Source organism: Aethalodelphis obliquidens, unplaced genomic scaffold (genome assembly GCF_003676395.1).
Source record: "Aethalodelphis obliquidens isolate GAN/ISIS:26980383/991018 unplaced genomic scaffold, ASM367639v1 scaffold17, whole genome shotgun sequence".
Lineage (NCBI taxonomy): Eukaryota > Metazoa > Chordata > Mammalia > Artiodactyla > Delphinidae > Aethalodelphis > Aethalodelphis obliquidens.
In genome coordinates this window covers 12525994-12546083 of record NW_020837961.1, presented here as the reverse complement: position 1 = coordinate 12546083, position 20090 = coordinate 12525994, and the positions used below count along the sequence as shown (strand labels likewise).

The following is a 20090-nucleotide window of genomic DNA, read 5'->3' as shown; positions in this document are numbered from 1 at the left end:
GTAACTGGTTGGAAGTGATGAGGTATGCCCTGGTTTCTTCCTATTTATAGAGCAGAGGCAATGAACCGAAATGACAGATGTGGCTTATGTTAGTTAGGGCTTAAGTGAAAGTCTTATGCTCTAGGCTTGTGTGTGAACCTAAAGAATGAGGAGTGGGCTCTTCACTAACTTCTCTTCTCCTATGCTTATCAATTTTGATTAATCAACCATATATATACTTAGGAACTGGCAAAGGTAAATTATCTTCTCTTACTTACTAAATAAGAACTTCTAAATAATTGTAAACCTCTAAATAAATGAAGCTTAGCACATCCTTGTATCTGTTATTCAGGAGCTTTTTTCCTCCGTGCAGCCTGAATCATTAATTGTTCAGTTGTTTTTTTAAAAAATTATTTATTTATTTATTTATGGCTGCATTGGGTCTTTGTTGCTGCACGTGGGCTTTTTCTAGTTGCGGTGAGTGGGGCTACTCTTCTTTGTGGTGTGAGGGCTTCTCATTGCGGTGGCTTCTCTTGTTGTGGAGCACGGTGTCTAGGTGTGCGGGCTTCAGTAGTTGTGGCACGTGGGCTTCAGTAGTTGTGGCTCGCAGGCTGTAGAGCGCAGGCTCAGTAGTTGTGGTGCATGGCCTTAGCTGCTCAGCGGCATGTGGGATCTTCCCGGACCAGGGCTCGAACCCGTGTCTCCTTCATTGGCAGGCAGATTCGTAACCACTGCGCCACCAGGGAAATCCCAATTGTTCAGTTTTAATATTTTATATTTACTTAAGAAGAAATGGTGACCTATTACCCTCTTTAAATTTGTTCATATCCTACTGGGCTTAGAATACCATCCTTTAAATGAAAGAATATGGGTTCTATTCATCTCAATTGATTATAAATCTTAAAAAGGTCAAGTTGGTGTCTGGTTTATGCTATTCATTCCATACAACAGATATTTCTTGAGTATGTGCCACATGCCAGGCATTTACTAGCACGGCATAGAATACATAGTAAAGAATACACATTCCTCACTCTTATGGGTTTGATATCTTATGTAGGATAAAACCAAGTGTGTAGACAATTATGATACAGCACTATAAAGAAGTATAAGTTCTAGGATGAGGTTAAGTTACAAGGTGCTATGAAAGCATATAGAAAAGCAATACAACTCAACGTTTGACACTGGGAAATTTCCCAGAGAAAGTAATACCTGAAATAAAAACTGAAAGACAAGTAGGAGTAAGGATCTGAAGACCAAATATGAAGGAGGGGAGGGGCAATAGAAAGATGGAAAAGCATTTCAATGAGAGGTACCAGCATGAGCAAGGCCCCAAAGGTTAGAGATAGCATGATGTGAGCCTAGACACTGGGATGGAATGAGAAGAGATGTGGTTGGCGATGTCAAATATTGAAGATAATTTCCATCCTTGTTAGGATTTCAAGATTTGCCATGAAAGCAATGAGCAGCCATTGTCGACTTTTAAAGTAGGAAACAGACAATATAAAAATCACACTGTCTGCAATTGGAAATGGATCAGAGCTGGGAAATACTGTTAAGAATATGATTAGGAAGATGTTGCAATGATCTCAGCAAGAATGATGGAGATTTAAATCAAGGGATGGAGAGAAGTTGATAGATTTGGGGGAGATCTAGAAAGTGGACTTTAAAAGACTTGGTAATTAACTGGTGAGAGACAGGGAGAGAGAAAGACAGAGAGAATTAAAAAATAATATGCACAATTCTTGTCAGGGCAACTGATGGATGGTAGAGATATTAATAGTGATAAATATGATATGGAGCACAGGAGAGAAATTCACCTTCCGGATTAAGATTTGGAAGTCATCGGCATATAGACTATAATTAAAACGGTGAGCTATGCATATAACCATGTGGGATATGTGTAGGTGAAAAGAAGAGGAGGCCTGAAACATAACCATGAAACAGACCAACATTAAAGGAATCAGTTGAGTGAGATGAACCTGCAAAACAAACTGAGATGGATAACCCAAAGAGACATGAGGAAAATCTAGGTCTATGGTGTCAAGGAAATCAAAAGAAGCCAGTGTCACCAATGCCAATATCATATGGAATTAAGTCATACGAACGCCAAAGATTATCTTTATACTTATTAATGGCCCATACCTTGAAGATATTGCTTTCCCAGCCTTTCCCTTTGACTACCTACTTGGCCACATCTTAAAAGAAATATTGGAAGTTAAAAACTACGTATTCTATTAGTGAGTATATTAATGATGTCACTGTAATATGTGTATTGTAAGTTTAAAAAAATTGTAGTACTAAAAATAGAGCTACCATATGACCCAGCAATCCCACTCCTAGGCATATATCCAGAGAAAAGCATAATTCGAAAGGATGCATGCACCCTGATGTTCATTGCAGCACTATTTACAATAGCCAGGACATGGAAGCAACCTAAATGTCTATCAACAGAGGAATGGATAAAGAAGATGTGGTACATATATACAATGGAATATTACTCAGCCATAAAAAGGAACGAAATTGTGTCATTTGCAGAAACGTGGATGGACCTAGAGACTGTCATACAGAGTGAAGTAAGTCAGAAAGAGAAAAACAAATATCATATAATATCGCTTATATGTGGAATCTATAAAAATGATACAGATGAACTTATCTGAGAGCAGAAATACAGACACAGATGTTGAAAACAAATGTATGGATACCAAGGGGGGAGAGGTAGTGGGATGAATTGAGAGATTGGGATTGACATAAATACACTACTATGTATAAAATAGATAACTAATGAGAAACTACTATTTAGTATAGGGAACGCTATTCAATGATCTGTGGTGACCTAAATGGGAAGGAAATCTAAAAAAGAGTAGATAGATGTATACATATAACTAATTCACTTTGCTGTATAGCAGAAACTAACACAACATTGTAAAGCAACTCTAGTCCAATAAAAATTAATTTTAAAAATAGTAGTAATCATTTAAATTTCAGCAACATATTTTCCTTCCCTTTCCAGATCTGAAGTTGTAATCAGGGGTGCATAATGTATTAAATTGTTAGTTAGGAATTAATTTGGTTATGAAACAGAGGGGAAAATCCTTGTGTGGAGCAATAGAGTTATTAGGCTAATTATTTAGAACTCAGATTTTGGACTCAATGAGAGGTGGGTTTGAATATATTGCTACACATTTAGTAGTTATGTGACACTGGATAAACATCTTAAGTTCTCCAGCCTCAGTTTCCTCACCTGAAAATTGGAGATAATAACAGTATGTATCTTTAAGTGTTTTTGTAAATACTAAATGTGATAATTTATGTAACATGATTAATACATTAATTAAATAGTTATTTCTTAGTAACATCATTGGCCTTATTAACAGATTATAACTGATTGAGCTAAATATCAAATACTCTGGTGATTTTTGCTCTGGTGCTTGTGTTTCATAAAAATTACAAAAACATTTGTATGAAAATCAGTGAGGAAACAGCAGACTTGTACCAAATATAGATCAGAAATGATCGGGCGTGTTCAGGGTGGTATGGCCATAGACAACAATATAAATCAAAGGACCTAACAGACATATTCAGAAGAGTCCAACAGCAGCAGAGTACACATTCTTTTCAAGTGCACATGGAACATCCACCAGGATACAACATGTCAGGCGGCAAAACAAGTCTTAACAAACTTAGGAAGACCGAAGTCATATCAAGTATCTTTTCTGACCACAATGGTATGAAACTAGACATCAGTAATAGGAAGAAAATTGGAAAATTCATAGATATATGGAAATTAAAAACCCACTCTAAACAACCAATAGGTCAAAAAAGAAATCAAAAGGGAAATCAAAAATATCTTGAGACAAATGAAAATGGAAACACAATATACCAAAATTCATGGGATGCACCAAAAGCAGGTCTAAGAGGAAAGTTCATAGCAATAAATGCCTACATTAAGAAAAAAGACAATCTTAAACAAACAAACTAACTTTACACCTCATCGAACTAGAAGAAGAATAAACTAAACCCAAAGTTAACAGAAGGAAGTAAATAATAAAGATCAGAGTAGAAAGAAATGAAATGAGCCTAGAAAAACAATAGAAAAGATTAATGAAACTAAGAGTTGGTTTTTTGAAAAGATAAAGTTGACAAACTTCAGTTGAACTAACAGAGAAAGAAAAAGGGAAGACTCAAACAAATAAAATTATAAATGAAAGAGGAGACATTACAGCCAACACCACAGAAATACAGAGGATCATAAGAGACTATTATAAACAATTATATGCCAACAAATAGAAGAAATGGATAAATTCCTAGAACATAAGACATACAAAGACTGAATCATGAAGAAATAAAAGATCTAAATAGACCAATGATGAATAAGGAGTTTGAATCAGTATTCAAAAATCTCACCAAAAATAAAATTCCAGGACCTTATGGCATCACTGGTGAATTCTACCAAACATTTAAAGAAAAATTAATACCAATCCTTCTCAAACTCATCCAAAAAACTGAAGAGAACACTTCCAATATCATTTTACAAGACCAGATTTAGTCTGATACCAAAACCAGACAAGGACACTACAAGAAAACAAAATTACAGGCCAATATCCCTCATGAACATAGATGCAAATGTCTTCAATAATGTACTAACAAACTGAATTCAACAGCACAGTAAAAGGATTATACACCATAATCAAATGGGATTTGCTCCAGGGATGAAAGGATGGATCAACATACATAAATCAATAAATGTACTGTACCACATTAAAAGAATGAAGGATGAAAAATCATACGATCATCTCAGTAGATACAGGACAATCATTTGACAAAATTCAACAGCCTTTCATGATAAAAAACTCTTAGCAAGACAGAGGACCTTCAAGATGGCTGAGAAGTAAGAAGTAGAGATCAGAGAGAGTAGAGTGCCATGTTCAGGACACTGGACCAACAGAGACCTCCCAGCCCCATGTAATATCAATCAGCAAGAGCTCTCCCAGAGATCTCCGTCTCAACACGAAGACCCAGCTCCAATGAATGACCAGCAAGTTCCACTGCTGGACACCACATGCCAAACAACTAAAAGAGAGGAACACAACCCCACCCATTAGCAGAGAGTCTGCCTAAAATCATACTAAGTTCACAGACACCCCAAAACACACCACCAGACACGGTCCTGCCCACCAGAAAGATCCAGCCTCATCCACCAGAACAAAGGCACCAGTCTCCTCCACCAGGAAGTCTACACAACCTATTGAAGCAACCTTACCTACTAGGGGAAGACACCAAAAACAACGGGAACTATGAACCGGCAGCTTGTGAAAAGGAGACCCCAAACACAGTAAGTTAAGCAAAATGAGAAGACAGAGAAATACACAGAAGATGAAGGAGCAAGGTAAAAACCCACCAGACCAAACAAATGAAGAGGAAATAGGCAGTCTACCTGAAAAAGAATTCAGAGTAATGATAGTAAAGATGATCTAAAATCTTGGAAATAGAATGGAGAAAATACAAGAAATGATTAACAGAGACCTAGAAGACCTAAAGAGCAAACAAACAATGATGAACAACACAATAAATGAAATTAAAAATTCTCTAGAAGGAATCAATAGCAGAATAACTGAGGCAGAAGAATGGATAAGTGACCTGTAAGACAGAATGGTAGAATTCACTGCCACAGAACAGAATAAAGAAAAAAGAATGAAAAGAATTCAGGACAGTCTCAGAGACCTCTGGGACAACATCAAATGCACCAACATTCGAATTACAGGGGTCCCAGAAGAAGAAGAGAAAAAGAAAGGGACTGAGAAAATATTGAAGAGATTATAGTTGAAAACTTCCCTAATATGGGAAAGGAAATAGTCAATCAAGTCCAGAAAGCACAAAGAGTCCAATACAGGATAAATTCAAGGAGAAACACCCAAGAAACATATTAATCAAACTATCAAAAATTAAATACAAAGAAAAAATATTAAAAGCAGCAAGGGAAAAGCAACACATAACATACTAGGGAATCCCCATAAGATTAACAGCTGATCTTTCAGCAGAAACTCTGCAAGCCAGAAGGGAGTGGCAGAACATATTTAAAGTGATGAAAGGGAAAACCTACAACAAAGACTACTCTACCCAGCAAGGGTCTCATTCAGATTTCACAGAGAAATTAAAACCTTTACAGACAGGCCAAAGCTAAGAGAAATCAGCACCACCAAACCAGCTTTACAACATTCTAAAGGAACTTCTCTATGCAGGAAACACAAGAGAAGGAAAAGACTTACAAAAACAAACCCAAAACAATTAAGAAAATGGTCATAGGAACATACATATCGATAATTACCTTAAATGTAAATGGTTTAAATGCTCCAACCAAAAGACATAGATTGGCTGAATGGATACAAAAACAAGACCCATATATATGCTGTCTACAAGAGACCCACTTCAGATGTAGGGGCACATACAGACTGTAAGTGAGGGGATAGAAAAAGATATTCAATGCAAATGGAAATCAAAAGAAAGCTGGAGTAGCAATTCTCATATCAGACAAAATAGACTTTAAAATAAAGATTATTACAAGAGACAAAGAAGGACACTACATAATGGTCAAGGGATCAATACAAGAAGATATAACAATTGAAAATATTTATATATCCAGCATAGGAGCACCTCAATACATAAGGCAAATGCTAACAGCCATAAAAGGGGAAATCGGCAGTAACATAATCATAGTAGGGGACTTTAACAACCCACTTTCACCAATGGACAGAACATCAAAAATGAAAATAAATAAGGAAACACAAGCTTTAAATGATACATTAAACAAGATGGACTTAATTGATATTTATAGGACATTCCATCCAAAAACAACAGAATACATTTTCTTCTCAAGTGCTCATGGAACATTCTGCAGGATAGATCATATCTTGGGTTACAAATCAAGCATTGGTAAATTTAAGAAAATTGAAATCGTATCAAGTATCTTTTCCGACCACAATGCTATGAGACTAGATATATCAATTAGAGGAAAAAAACCCGTAAAAAATAAAAAAACATGGAGGCTAAAAAATACTCTATTAAATAACCAGAGATCACTGAAGAAATAAAAGAGGAAATCAAAAAACACTTAGAAACAAATGACAATGAAAACACAATGGCCCAAAACCTATGGGATGCAACAAAAGCTGTACTAAGAGGGAAGTTTATAACAATAAAATCCTACCTCAAGAAACAAGAAAAATCACAAATAAACAACCTAACCTTACACCTAAATCAATTAGAGAAAGAAGAACAAACCCCCCCCCCCAAAGTTAGCAGAAGGAAAGAAATCATAAAGATCAGAACAGAAATAAATGCAAAAGAATTGAAGGAAACAATAGCAAAGATCAAGAAAACTAAAAGCTGGTTCTTTGAGAAGATAAATAAAATTGATAAACCATTTGCCAGACTCATCAAGGAAAAAAGGGAGAAGACTCAAGTTAATAGAATTAGAAATGAAAAAGGAGAAGTATCAACTGACCCTGCAGAAATAAAAAGGATCATGAGAGATTACTACAAGCAACTATATGCCAATAAAATGGACAAACAGGAAGAAATGGACAAATTCTTAGAAAAGCACAACCTTCCTAGACTGAACCAGGAAGAAATAGAAAATATAACCAGACCAATCACAAGCACTGAAATTGAAACCGTGTTTTAAAATCTTCCAATAAACAAAAGACCAGGACCAATGGCTTCACAGGCAAATTCTCTCAAACACTTAGGGAAGAGCTAACACCTATACTTCTCAAACTCTTTCAAGATATAGCAGAGGGAGGAACACTCCCAAACTCATTCTATGAGGCACCATCACCCTGATACCAAAACCAGACAAAGATGCCATAAAAAAAGAAAACTACATACCAATATCACTGATGAATATAGATGCAAAAATCCTCAATAAAATATTAGGAAACAGGGCTTCCCTGGTGGTGCAGTGGTTGAGAGTCTGCTTGCCAATACAGGGAACACGGGTTCAAGCCCTGGTCTGGGAATATACCACATGCCGCAGAGCAACTAGGCCCGTGAGCCACAATTACTGAGCCTGTGCATCTGGAGCTTGTGCTCCGCAACAAGAGAGGCTGCAACAGTGAGAGGCCCACACACCACGAATGAAGAGTGGCCCCCGCTTGCTGCAAATAGAGAAAGCCCACTCACAGAAACGAAGACCCACACAGACAAAAACAAAAACAAAAACAAAAAAAAACTAGGAAACAAAATCCAACAGCACATTAAAAGGATCATACACCATGATCAAGTGGGGTTTATCCCAGAATGCAAGGATTCTTCAATTTACGCAAATCAATCAATGTGATAAACCATATTAACAAACTGAAGGAGAAAAACCATATGATCATTGCAATAGATGCAGAGAAAGCTTTTGACAAAATTCAACAACAAAATTATTATTTATGATAAAAACTCTCCAGAAAGTAGACATAGAGGGAACTTACCTGAACATAATAAAGGTCATATATGACAAACCCACAGCCAATATCGTTCTCAATGGTGAAAAACTGAAACCATTTCCTCTAAGATCAGGAACAAGACAAGGTTGCTTACTCTCACCACTATTATTTAACATAGTTTTGGAAGTTTTAGCCACAGCAATCAGAGAAGAAAAAGAAATAAAAGGAATCGAAATTGGAAAAGAAGAAGTAAAACTGTCACTGTTTGCAGATGACATGATACTATACATAGAGAATCCAAAAGATGCTACTAGAAAACTACTAGAGCTAATCAATGAATTTGGTAAAGTGGCAGGATACAAAATTAATGCACAGAAATCTCTTGCATTCTTATACACTAATGATAAAAAATCTGAAAGAGAAATTAAGGAAACACTCCCCTTTACCATTGCAACAAAAAGAATAAAATATCTAGGAATAAACCTACCTAAGGAGACAAAAGACCTGTATGCAGAAAATTATAAGGCACTGATGAGAGAAATTAAAGATGATACAAACAGATGGAGAGATACACCATGTTCTTGGATTGGAAGAATCAATATTGTGAAAATGACTATGCTACCCAAAGCAATCTTCAGATTCAATGCAATGCCTATCAAACTACCAATGGCCTTTATCACAGAACTAGAATAAAAAATTTCACAATTTGTATGGAAACACAAAACACCCCGAATAGCCAAAGCAATCTTGAGAACGAAAAGTGGAGCTGGAGGAATCAGGCTCCCTGACTTCAGACTATACTACAAAGCTACAGTAATCAAGACAGTATGGTACTGGCACAAAAACAGAAATATAAATCAATGGAACAAGATAGAAAGCCCAGAGATAAACCCACACACATATGGTCACCTTATTTTTGATAAAGAAGGCAAGAATATACAATGGAGAAAAGACAGGCTCTTCAATAAGTGGTGCTGGGAAAACTGGACAGCTACATGTAAAAGAATGAAATTAGAACACTTCCTAACACCGTACACAAAAATAAAGTCAAAATTGATTAAAGACCTAAACGTGAGGCCAGGCACTATAAAACTCTTAGAGGAAGACATAGGCAGAATACTCTATGACATAAATCATAGCAAGATCCTTTTTGACCTACCTCCTAGAGAAATGGAAATAAAAACAAAAGTAAACAAATGGGACTTAATGAAACATAAAAGCTTTTGCATAGCAAAGGAAACCATAAACAAGATGAAAAGACAACACTCAAAATGTGAGAAAAAATTTGCAAATGAATCAACTGACAAATGATTAATCTCCAAAATATACAAGCAGCTCATGTAGCTCAATATCAAAAAAACAAACAACCCAATCCAATGGCAGGAATCTAAATAGACATCTCTGCAAAGAAGACATACAGATGGCCAACAAACATGTGAAAGGATCCTCGACATCACTAATCATTAGAGAAATGTAAGTCAAAACTACAGTGAGGTATCACCTCACACCAGTCAGAATGGCCATCATCAAAAAGTCTACAAAGAATAAATGCCGGAGAAGGTGTGGAGAAAAGGGAACCCTTGCACTCTTGGTGGGAATGTAAACTGATACAGCCACTATGGAGAACAGTATGGAAGTTCCTTAAAAAACTAAAAATAGAATTACCATATGACCCAGCAATCCCACTACTGGGCATATCCCCTGAGAAAACCATACTTCAAAAAGAGTCATGTACCACAATGTTCATTGCAGCTCTATTTACAATAGCCAGGACATGGAAGCAACCTAAGTGTCCACCAACAGATGAATGGATAAAGAAGATGTGGCACATATATACAATGGAATATTACTCAGCCATAAAAAGAAATGAAACTGAGTTATTAGTAGTGAGGTGGATGGACCTAGAGTCTGTCATACAGAGTGAAGTAAGTCAGAAGGAGAAAAACAAATACCGCATGCTAACACATATATATGGAATCAAAAAAAAAAAGAAAGGTTCTGATGAACCTAGGGGCAGGACAGGAATAAATATTCAGATGTAGAGAATGAACTTGAGGACACAGGAAGGGGGAAGGGTAAGCTGGGACAAAGTGAGAGAGTGGCATGGACATATATACTACCAAATGTAGAATAGATAGCTAGTGGGAAGCAGCTGCATAGCACAGAGAGATCAGCTCGGTGCTTTGTGACCACCTAGAGGGGTGGGATAGGGAAGGTGGGAAGGAGACACAAGACAGAGGGGATATGGGGATATATGTATACATGTAGCTGATTCACTTTGTTATACAGCAGAAGCTAACACAAAAATGTAAAGCAATTATACTCCAATAAAGATGGTTTTAAAAAAAAACTCTTAACAAATTAGGTATAAAAGGAATGTACATCAACATAATAAAGGCCATGTATGACAAGCCCAACGCTAACATCATACTCAATGGTGAAAAGCTGAAAGCTTTTCCTGTAAGATCAGGAAAAAAACAAGGATGCCCAGTCTTGCCACTTTTTAAATTCAATATAGTGGTGGAAGTCTTAGAGCAATTAGGCAAGAACAAGAATAAAAGGCATTCAAATTAGAAAGGAAAAAGTAAAAATGTCACTATTTGCAGATGACATAATATTATATATAGAAAACTCTAAAGCATCCATAAAAACTGTTAGAACTAGTAAAAAATTCAGTAAAGTTGCAGGATACAAAATCAGCATATATAAGTCAGTTGCATTTCTATACACTAAGCATGATATATCAGAAAGAGAAATTAAGAAAATAATCGCACTTACAATAGCATAAAAAAATACCTAGGAATAAATTTAATCAAGGATAGGAAATATCTGTACACTGAAAACTATAAAAATACTGATGAAAGAAATTGAAGATACAAATAAATGGAAAGATATCTCGTGTTCATGGATTGAAAAAATTAATATTGTGAAAATATCCACACTACCCAAAGCAATCTAGATTCAATCAAATCCTATTAAAATTCCAATGACGTTTTCCACAGAAATAGAAAAAAATTCTAAAATTCTTATGAACCACAAAGACCACAACTAGCCAAAGTAATCTTGAGCAAGAAGAACAAAGTTGAAGGCATCACACTTCCTGGTTTCAAAATATTCTACAAAAAAAGCTATAGTAATAAAAACAGCATGATACTGGCATAAAATCAGACATATAGACAAATGAAACAGAAAAGAGAGCCCAGAAAGAAATCTACTCACTTATGGTCAACAGATTTTCAACAAAGGTGTCAAGAACTTACAATGGGGAAAGGACAGACTTTGCAATAAGTGCTGTGAGAAAACTAGTTTTCTACATGCAGAAGATTGAAACTGGACCCTTGTCTCACTCCATATGTAGTTAGAAACTTAAATATAAGACCTGAAACCATAAAACTATTAGAAGAAAACGCAGGGGAAAAGCTTCTTGACATTCGTCTGGGCAATGTGGTTTTTTTTTGTATATGACCTCAAAACTGCAGGCAACAATAATAGACAAACGGAATTGCATCAAATTTAAAAGCTTCTTCACAACCAAGGAAACAACAGAGTGAAGAAACAACGTATGGATTGTGAGAAAATATTTGCAAACCATACATTTGTTAAGGGGTTAATATCCAAAATATGTAAAGAACTCAAACAACTCAATAGCAAGAAGACAAATAACTTGATTAAAAAATGGGCAACAGACCTAGATAGACACTTCTCAAAGGAAGACACATAAATGGCCAAGAGATATATGAAAAGATGCTCAACATCTCTAATCATCAGAAAACACAATTCAAAACTACAATGAGATATCACCTCACTTCTGTTAGAATGTCTAGTATCAAAAAGACAAGAGATAGCAAATGCTGGCAAGGATGTAAAGAAAAGGGAATCCCTGTATACTGTCGGTGGAAATGTAAATTGGTACAATCATTATGGAAAACAGTATAGAGACTGCACAAAAAATTAAAACAAGAACTGCCATATGACCCAGCGATCTCACTTCTGGGTATATAACCAAAGGAAATGAAATCATGATCTTGAAGAGTTATCTGTATTCCTATGTTCATTGCAGCATTATTCACACTAGCCAAGATACAGAAAACACCCAAGTGTCCATTGATGGGTGAATGGATAAAGAAGATATGGTATATAAATACAATGGCATATTATTCAGCTATGAGAAAGAAGGAAATCCTGCCTTTTGTGAAAACATGTATAAACCTGGAGGACATTATGCTAAGTGAAATAAGCCAGACAGAGAAAAGCAAATACTGTATAATCTCACTTATATATGGAATGTAAAAAAATAAAAAATGTTGAACTCATAGAAGCAGAGAGTCAAATGGTGGTTGCCAGGGTCTGGCAGGGAGGGGAAGAGGTGGGGGAAGTGGGAAGATGTTGGTCAAAGGGTACAAAGTTGCAGTTACGTTGGATGAATAAGTCTAGACATTAATGTACAGGCATGTTGATTAAACTTAATAATACTGTATTGAACACTGGAAATACGCTAAGAGAGTAGATTTTAGGTGAACTCATCTCACATAAAAATGGTAACTATGTAAGGAGATGACATGTTAATTAACTTGACTGTAGTAATCATTTCACCATGTATTTGTACATCAAATCATCCTGTTGTACAGCTTAACTATATATGGTTTTTATTTTATATATTTTTTCTTTTTCTAATTTAATTTCTGTTCGAGTATCGTTGATTTACAATGTTGTATTAGTTTCAGGTGTACAGCAAAGTGAATCAGTTATACATATACATATATCCACTGTTTTTTAGATTCTTTTCCCATATAGGCCATAACAGAGTATTGAGTAGAGTTCCCTGTGCTATACAGTAGGTCTTTATTAATCATCTATTTTATATATAGTAGTGTGTATATGTCAATCCCAATCTCCCAATTTATCCCTCCCTCCCTTGTCCTCTGGTAACCATAAGTTTGTTTTCTACATCTGTAACTCTATTTCTGTTTTGTAGATCAGTTCATTTGCACCTTTTTTAGCTTCCATATACATGGAAGCTGTTTAATATATTTTCCAGACTAAATCTTAGTTAACATACAGATAGCATTTTGATATTTAGATATCATAAAGGAATTTTTTAAAACCTAAGTTTAAGAATGGAAGGTTTTAATGTCTAAACCTTCATAATGAAGTATAACTGCGAACTCATAACACTGAAGAAATGTTATATGATACTAACTCTAAGCATCACAACGGGATCCAAAAGCTGTAAGTGCAGGAGTCTAAGAATGATTTATATTTATCTTGTTACTAACCACAAACTACAGGACCAAATAACTAATGTAATGCATTGAACAAAGACATTTTATGGTTTTACGAAGATTAAGATTTGGACCCCATGCAGCCACATTGTTGTAATATGTTTCTTTAACAATGTCTATATAAAACTTTTGTTTGTAGGTATGACAGGCAAACTACAAATCACTGGAGTTTCAAATAGTAGCTGCATAAATATTTGTTGCATGAATGTAAGTCCTAAGTAGGTAGGTAGATGTAATTGAAACAATTCCTAGTATTTTAGGTCTGTTTATATTTTCTTGATTTCTTCATTCCAATTTATGTTGTTCATTACAGTGAATTTATGTTTCATCTTTTTCTGCTAGTGAAGTAACTTTTAACATCCTAAAGACAAGTGCTTTTGAAAATGCATTATTAGCACTGCTTTTCCTCCTAATGCCTTTTATTTATGTTTCATATCAGAGCTTGCAAATTATTTTTTGTGCTTTGATTTTAACAACTCTATTGTTAAAAGTAAGCAATATATTGTAAGTTCCATTTTATAGATAAGGAGACAGATTCAGAAATATTAAGTGAGATAAATTTTCATTAGAACCAAAATCTTCTGATTCTCAGACAAGTTTTTTCCTAATAACAATCTAGGTCAGCATTTCTATAAGTTCAATTGTGGTGATGCTTCTATTGGGTCAGCCAACTGTTTGTTCGGGTTTTTGTAACATCTTATGGAAAAACCTGAATGAACTTTTTTGGCCAACCCAATATATATGCATGTAAGATTTTCTAGGTAGCCATAAGAGAGCATAATTTGGATGAAAACCAGTAGATTTTTATATACAATAGTTTTATGTGTAATTAGAAAGCAGCAAATATATTTATGCAGGCCTTTTCTTAAACCAGGAATAAAATGTCTTTAACCACTTCTGTTTCTTTTTATTTTAAATTAATTAATTAATTTCTGTATTTATTTTTGGCTGCGTTGGGTCTTTGTTGCTGTGCGCGGGCTTCCTCTAGGCGCGGTGAGCAGGGGCTACTCTTCCTTGTGGTGCATGGGCTTCTCATTGCGGTGGCTTCTCTTTGTTGCGGAGCATGGGCTCTAGGCACGCGGGCTGCAGTATTTGTGGCTCGTGGGCTCTAGTTGTGGCGCACAGGCTTAGTTGCTCCGCGGCATGTGGGATTATCCCAGACCAGGGCTTGAACCCGTGTCCCCTGCACTGGCAGGCAGATTCTTAACCACATACGTCGTCTTCTCCACCAGCCGCCCGTCCTCACAGAAGTCGTATGTGGCTTTGCCCCGGAGGCCGTGTACTGTGTAATCCTTGGTGAGGTGAGCGTTGTACATGTCGGTGAGGAGCCTTCGTCCACGTTCCACGCCGAGCACAAGCACCCCAGGCGCCTGGGCATCCAGTCGGTGCCCCATGCCAATCTTCAGGCTGGTGAATGCTGGTCCACGTACCAGCGGGTGGTCGATGAGGGTGGGCACACTGGTGGCTGTGAGGGTCAGCTCCTTCTCTTCACTGCCTTCCACGGGGCCCAGCAGGAAGCGAGCACGATGTTCAGAGGCAGGACGCTTCCCAGCACTGAGACCTTTCAAAAGCTGCAGCTCCACAGTATCGCGCAGATGCTTCCACTTTAGCCCCGGGGCTTGTAGGCGGCGAAGAGCCTATGCAGCCACGCCAGGCTGGCTAACCCCATGCCTGAAGCCCGCGACCTGGGCTCGCGGAAGAGCTGAACCCGCAACCATTTCTATTTCTTTAAAAATTAAAATTCACTTATTTACTATATTGAGCTCCTCCTTCCTCTGTGCTAGACAGCATGCTACAATGTACACACATACACACACAACAACGAGCACGCATACACACAGACACACCAATGTATCATACAGTTTCCCTGCTCTCTTACTTCAGAAGCTGGTCTGTTACCACATCAGAAACCACATCAGAAAGAGGCAGATGGGTGGGTGCTGAACTGAGCATCAAAGGAACCTGATTAAGAAAGTGGTACCGCCGGGCTTCCCTGGTGGCGCAGTGGTTGAGGGTCCGCCTGCCGATGCCAGGGACGCGGGTTCGTGCCCCGGTCCGGGAAAATCCTACATGCCGCGGAGCAGCTGGGCCCGTGAGCCATGGCCGCTGAGCCTGCGCGTCCGGAGCCTGTGCTCCGCAACGGGAGAGGCCACAACAGTGAGAGGCCCGCATACCGCAAAAAAAAGGTACTGGAAAAGGAGATCTAATATCATAAGTCAGTCTGCCCTCCTGGCATGGTATAATTTCTGCTCAGGGAAACAGTCAACAACAGCAGACAATTCAGGTTGAAGTGACAGGTGTGCAGGAGAGCAGAGAGATAGAGAATCAGCTGTAGGCAATATTCATGTGATTCCCTGCAGGCATTCACTGGAGGACTAAACGAGATTATATATGTAATGGGATTTGGGAAGGATACGGCCTAGTTTTAAATAACAACGAGTTTTTAAAAAAATTTAAATCCCATATGAGGAATTGTTTAACTTCTGTGTTGTGGGCTTCTTTCTCCCTGAATCCACACCCACTAATTCTTTTACATATATTTTTCTTCTCAAAGTTAAAGAGTTATTTTTATAAAAAAGCTAAAAATCATTTGCTCACAATTGAAGAAAGCTACTCCAAAGGCTTGAGTTCCATAAACAAGGTATTTTTCTCTCTTTTTTTCCCCCGCTTTTGCGGTACGCGGGCCTCTCACTGCTGCAGCCTCTCCCGTTGCGGAGCACAGGCTCAGGACGCGCAGGCCCAGCGGCCATGGCTCACGGGCCCAGCCGCTCCGCGGCACGTGGGATCCTCCTGGACCCCGCGTCCCCTGCATCGGCAGGCGGACTCTCAACCACTGCGCCACCAGGGAAGCCCCAAGGTATGTCTCTTTATCTGGTGGCAGCAACTTGATTTCTAGGCATAAATTCTCATATAATGGTAACACAATATACAAAAGTTTTACTGTTATGGCATTGATTGTTGGGATATTGTTTAAAATTCTAACTACATGAGAATTCTGCTTAATGAGATCCTGTGAGAGATATTTTAATCCCCAGTGCTAGGAAAAGATGTACGTGAACTAATCAACCAGAATATTTAAATCTCATAGACACGGAATTTTTTTTTTTAATGGCCATCAACACACCTTTAATATACAACTATCACAAAACAAATAGCACTAAAGTACAGTATAGACTGATCTGGGCTAGGTGGTGGACCCGGCTTCTCTGGTAGTAATAATGTAAGTGGAATGGAGACTTCTGGGCACTATTTAACACTTTTGCAGCTCATCTGCACCATTCATGGACACTGAATTTTGAATTCATCATATCTAGTTCTAGGAAATCAAGGAATTCTGTGGCTAAACTCCAGCATTTGAGTAAGAACCTAAGATTTCCAGTAATTAACTTCACCCTTGCCCTCATCTTACTATCCTACTTTTACTTGCCCTGATTTTTTCTATTCATTTTCTATTCCATTGTATGCATTATTTCTGCAAAGTGTCAATTATTTTTAATGATATTGTATGTGTGTGTGTGCATATATACAAAATTAAATTCCATTGCAAATCTGTGGGATAATAATTATGTTCATTTTATAATAAGGAAACTGAAGTCCGGACTTGCTATATGTTTCATATGAACTAACTAGTTTCTAGAGAGCAATACATTCTTATTTCAGCAACAGTAAATGTTTAATAGAAATAGCCTCAACTTAGTTCTTCAGTGTGAGAAACTCCTTCAGGAAAGATGAGAACACTAAACAGACTATTGGTGGTAAATTATTTGCCCTCCATTCCATCCCCACCTCCCACCTCTCCAATCATGCAGCTCTGAAACTGCTGCTCTCTCATCGACACAAACTACTCTTCTCCAAGCATTGCCTCCACCTGACTTATTGCAGCTCTGATGCTCCCTAGCGGCCCAGCAGAGCCGTGGGTTTGATTCTTCCAAACCTTATAAACTTTACTCTCTAGAGGCCAGATTTGAAGTCTTTCTGCTCCTCATTATATCTCCCAGATCATTACTGTATCCACCTACTGTCTCACAGAAACCCTACTCCTTTGAGGCTTATGCCATTTGCCCTCCATGACCAGCTCACTTTCTTTGTCAATGTCATCTATCACTGGACCACTCTCCGTTGTTCATCACATGCTGTGGCACCAGACTCACAGTCCTCTCTCTGTTCCGATTCCTGCCATCACTGTAGATGGCTTCAATATCCACAGTGTTCTTTCAGTACTCTGGTTCTTCATTTCCTTACCCCCCTCATCTCGATGGCCTTTTCTACTCCACCTCAGCCACCTCTTCCCATGGTCACACTGGATGTTTTAATCAACAAAATCACTGATATTCCAAATCAATGACTTAGATGTTGAGCAACCACAGCGCTCTCTCTCACCTTTCTGGCTTGCTTTTGCAACTGTTCCCACCTTGGTAATCCCCTGACCTCTTTGGACTCTCCAATAAAGGACCAATCCCCATATCTATATCTTTCCCTCTAGGTTTAATTTTCTTCCTATTCAGTTTATTTTCCATGGTCGATAATTTTAAGAACAATTTTGTCAATGCCACAAACTCTTGTTGCTCTGTCTTATCTCTTCTATCTGGCCAAAACCCTGCCAGTGTAATCCAACTCTTTATTTTTTCCGTATATTTATATGTACAACAGAACAACTATGGGAAAAATTCACAAGACAGCACATATCAGTACCACCAGAAATTTATGACCACCAGCTTCAGCTGGGCTCTCAGCCTGGCCCTGAAATCCTAGGCAACTTGTTTTCTTGTTTGCTTAACTATTTCATGTTTCTCAGTCTCCTAAATGCCTGTTATCCCATCTACCCTTTCAGCTCAGGTAATATCAAAACTATCACCTCCCTGTTACCTCCCAACCCTCACCTCTCCCTCAGCATTCTTACCTGATGCATCGGAAGAGAGTCCTCTTTTCTCATCTTGGCCAGTTTTCCGTGCCCAAGAATCCTTCTCTTGCCTTTCAACAATCTTACAGAATGGATTCGCCCTCTTCACCTGTGTCTCCAACCGCTACTCTTAATGAGGATTTCTCATCAACATTTCAATTGGATCTGCTCAGCTTAAAAGAAAATACCCTTTCCTCAACTACATGGCACATTTTAATATTAACATTTTCAGTATCATTAACAGCATTACTATCAGTACAATCTATAAAACTTTTTGAGGTACAGCCTCATCAACTTTCCTTTTCCTGTGCGCTAGAATCGAATTGCATGTAAAATAGTTTCAAGGTTACCTAGCACCCTGCTGCCAGCAGGCAGCTCTGTGTCAAAAAGGGAAAAAGGAAACAAAACTACGAATTGTGAGAGTATAATCTAAGATTTGGACCCAGGTTCCTGTCATTACTACTTATTCTAGTTGTATCTTAATAGTTACCACCTGAAAGCTTTCTGTCATTTCTACTTATTTTGTTTATACCTCAGTAGTTACCACCTGAAAGCTGTTTACTATCCAGTGAAGACGAGGATATCCATGAAGGAACAAACAACTAAAACACTAAAATAAGTCAACAGTTCTTTCAAGGAGATTTCAAATGCGCCCCAGATCTATAAGGAGATGTTGGATTGGGCTTGAAAAAATTTTTTTGTATTTTTTTAAAATTTAATTTTATTTATTTATTAATATAGTCAAAAAGGTAAGAGGGGAAGAAAATGGCAAGTACATTAAAAGAAACTACTGTTTTACCTTGATTTTCTGGAACTAGGGCAGAAAGAAAGGCTTTGAATATTACTCACATGTCCAGCAAATATTGACATATATTATAAAATTAATATCTGTGCACACCAACCATCCCAACAAATAGAACATTATCCAGCTCTTGAAGGATATGTGAACAAATTTCCTTTTTCCCAGACGTAATGTTGTTCTGATTTTCATGTTTATAATTTTTGTCATTTCCTTTCTTTTTTTTGCTTGTTTTTTAAATTTTTGAATTTTATTTATTTTTTTATACAGCAGGTTCTTATTACTCATCAGTTTTATACACATCAGTGTATAATATCAATCCCAATGGCCCAATTCAGCACACCACCATACCCACCCCGCATGGCTTTTCCCCCTTGCTGTCCATACATTTGTTCTCTACATCTGTGTCTCAATTTCTGCCCTGCAAACCGGTTCATCTGTACCATTTTTCTAGGTTCCACATACATGTGTTAATATACGATATTTGTTTTTCTCTTTCTGACTTACTTCACTCTATATGACAGTCTCTAGATCCATCCACATCTCAACAAATGACCCAATTTTGTTCCTTTTTATGACTGAGTAATATTCCATTGTATATATGTACCACACTTTTATCCATTTGTCTGTCGATAGGCATTTAGGTTGCTTCCATGACCTGGCTACTGTAAATAGTGCTGCAGTGAACATTGGGGTGCATG

General features: G+C 37.5%; 1 pseudogene; it reads right to left on the bottom strand.

Annotated features, from left to right (window-relative positions):
* Positions 1-14805: 14805 nt before the first annotated feature.
* LOC113626120 (mitochondrial mRNA pseudouridine synthase TRUB2 pseudogene) lies at positions 14806-15359 on the bottom strand (annotated as a pseudogene).
* Between the last annotated feature and the right edge of the window lie 4731 nt (positions 15360-20090).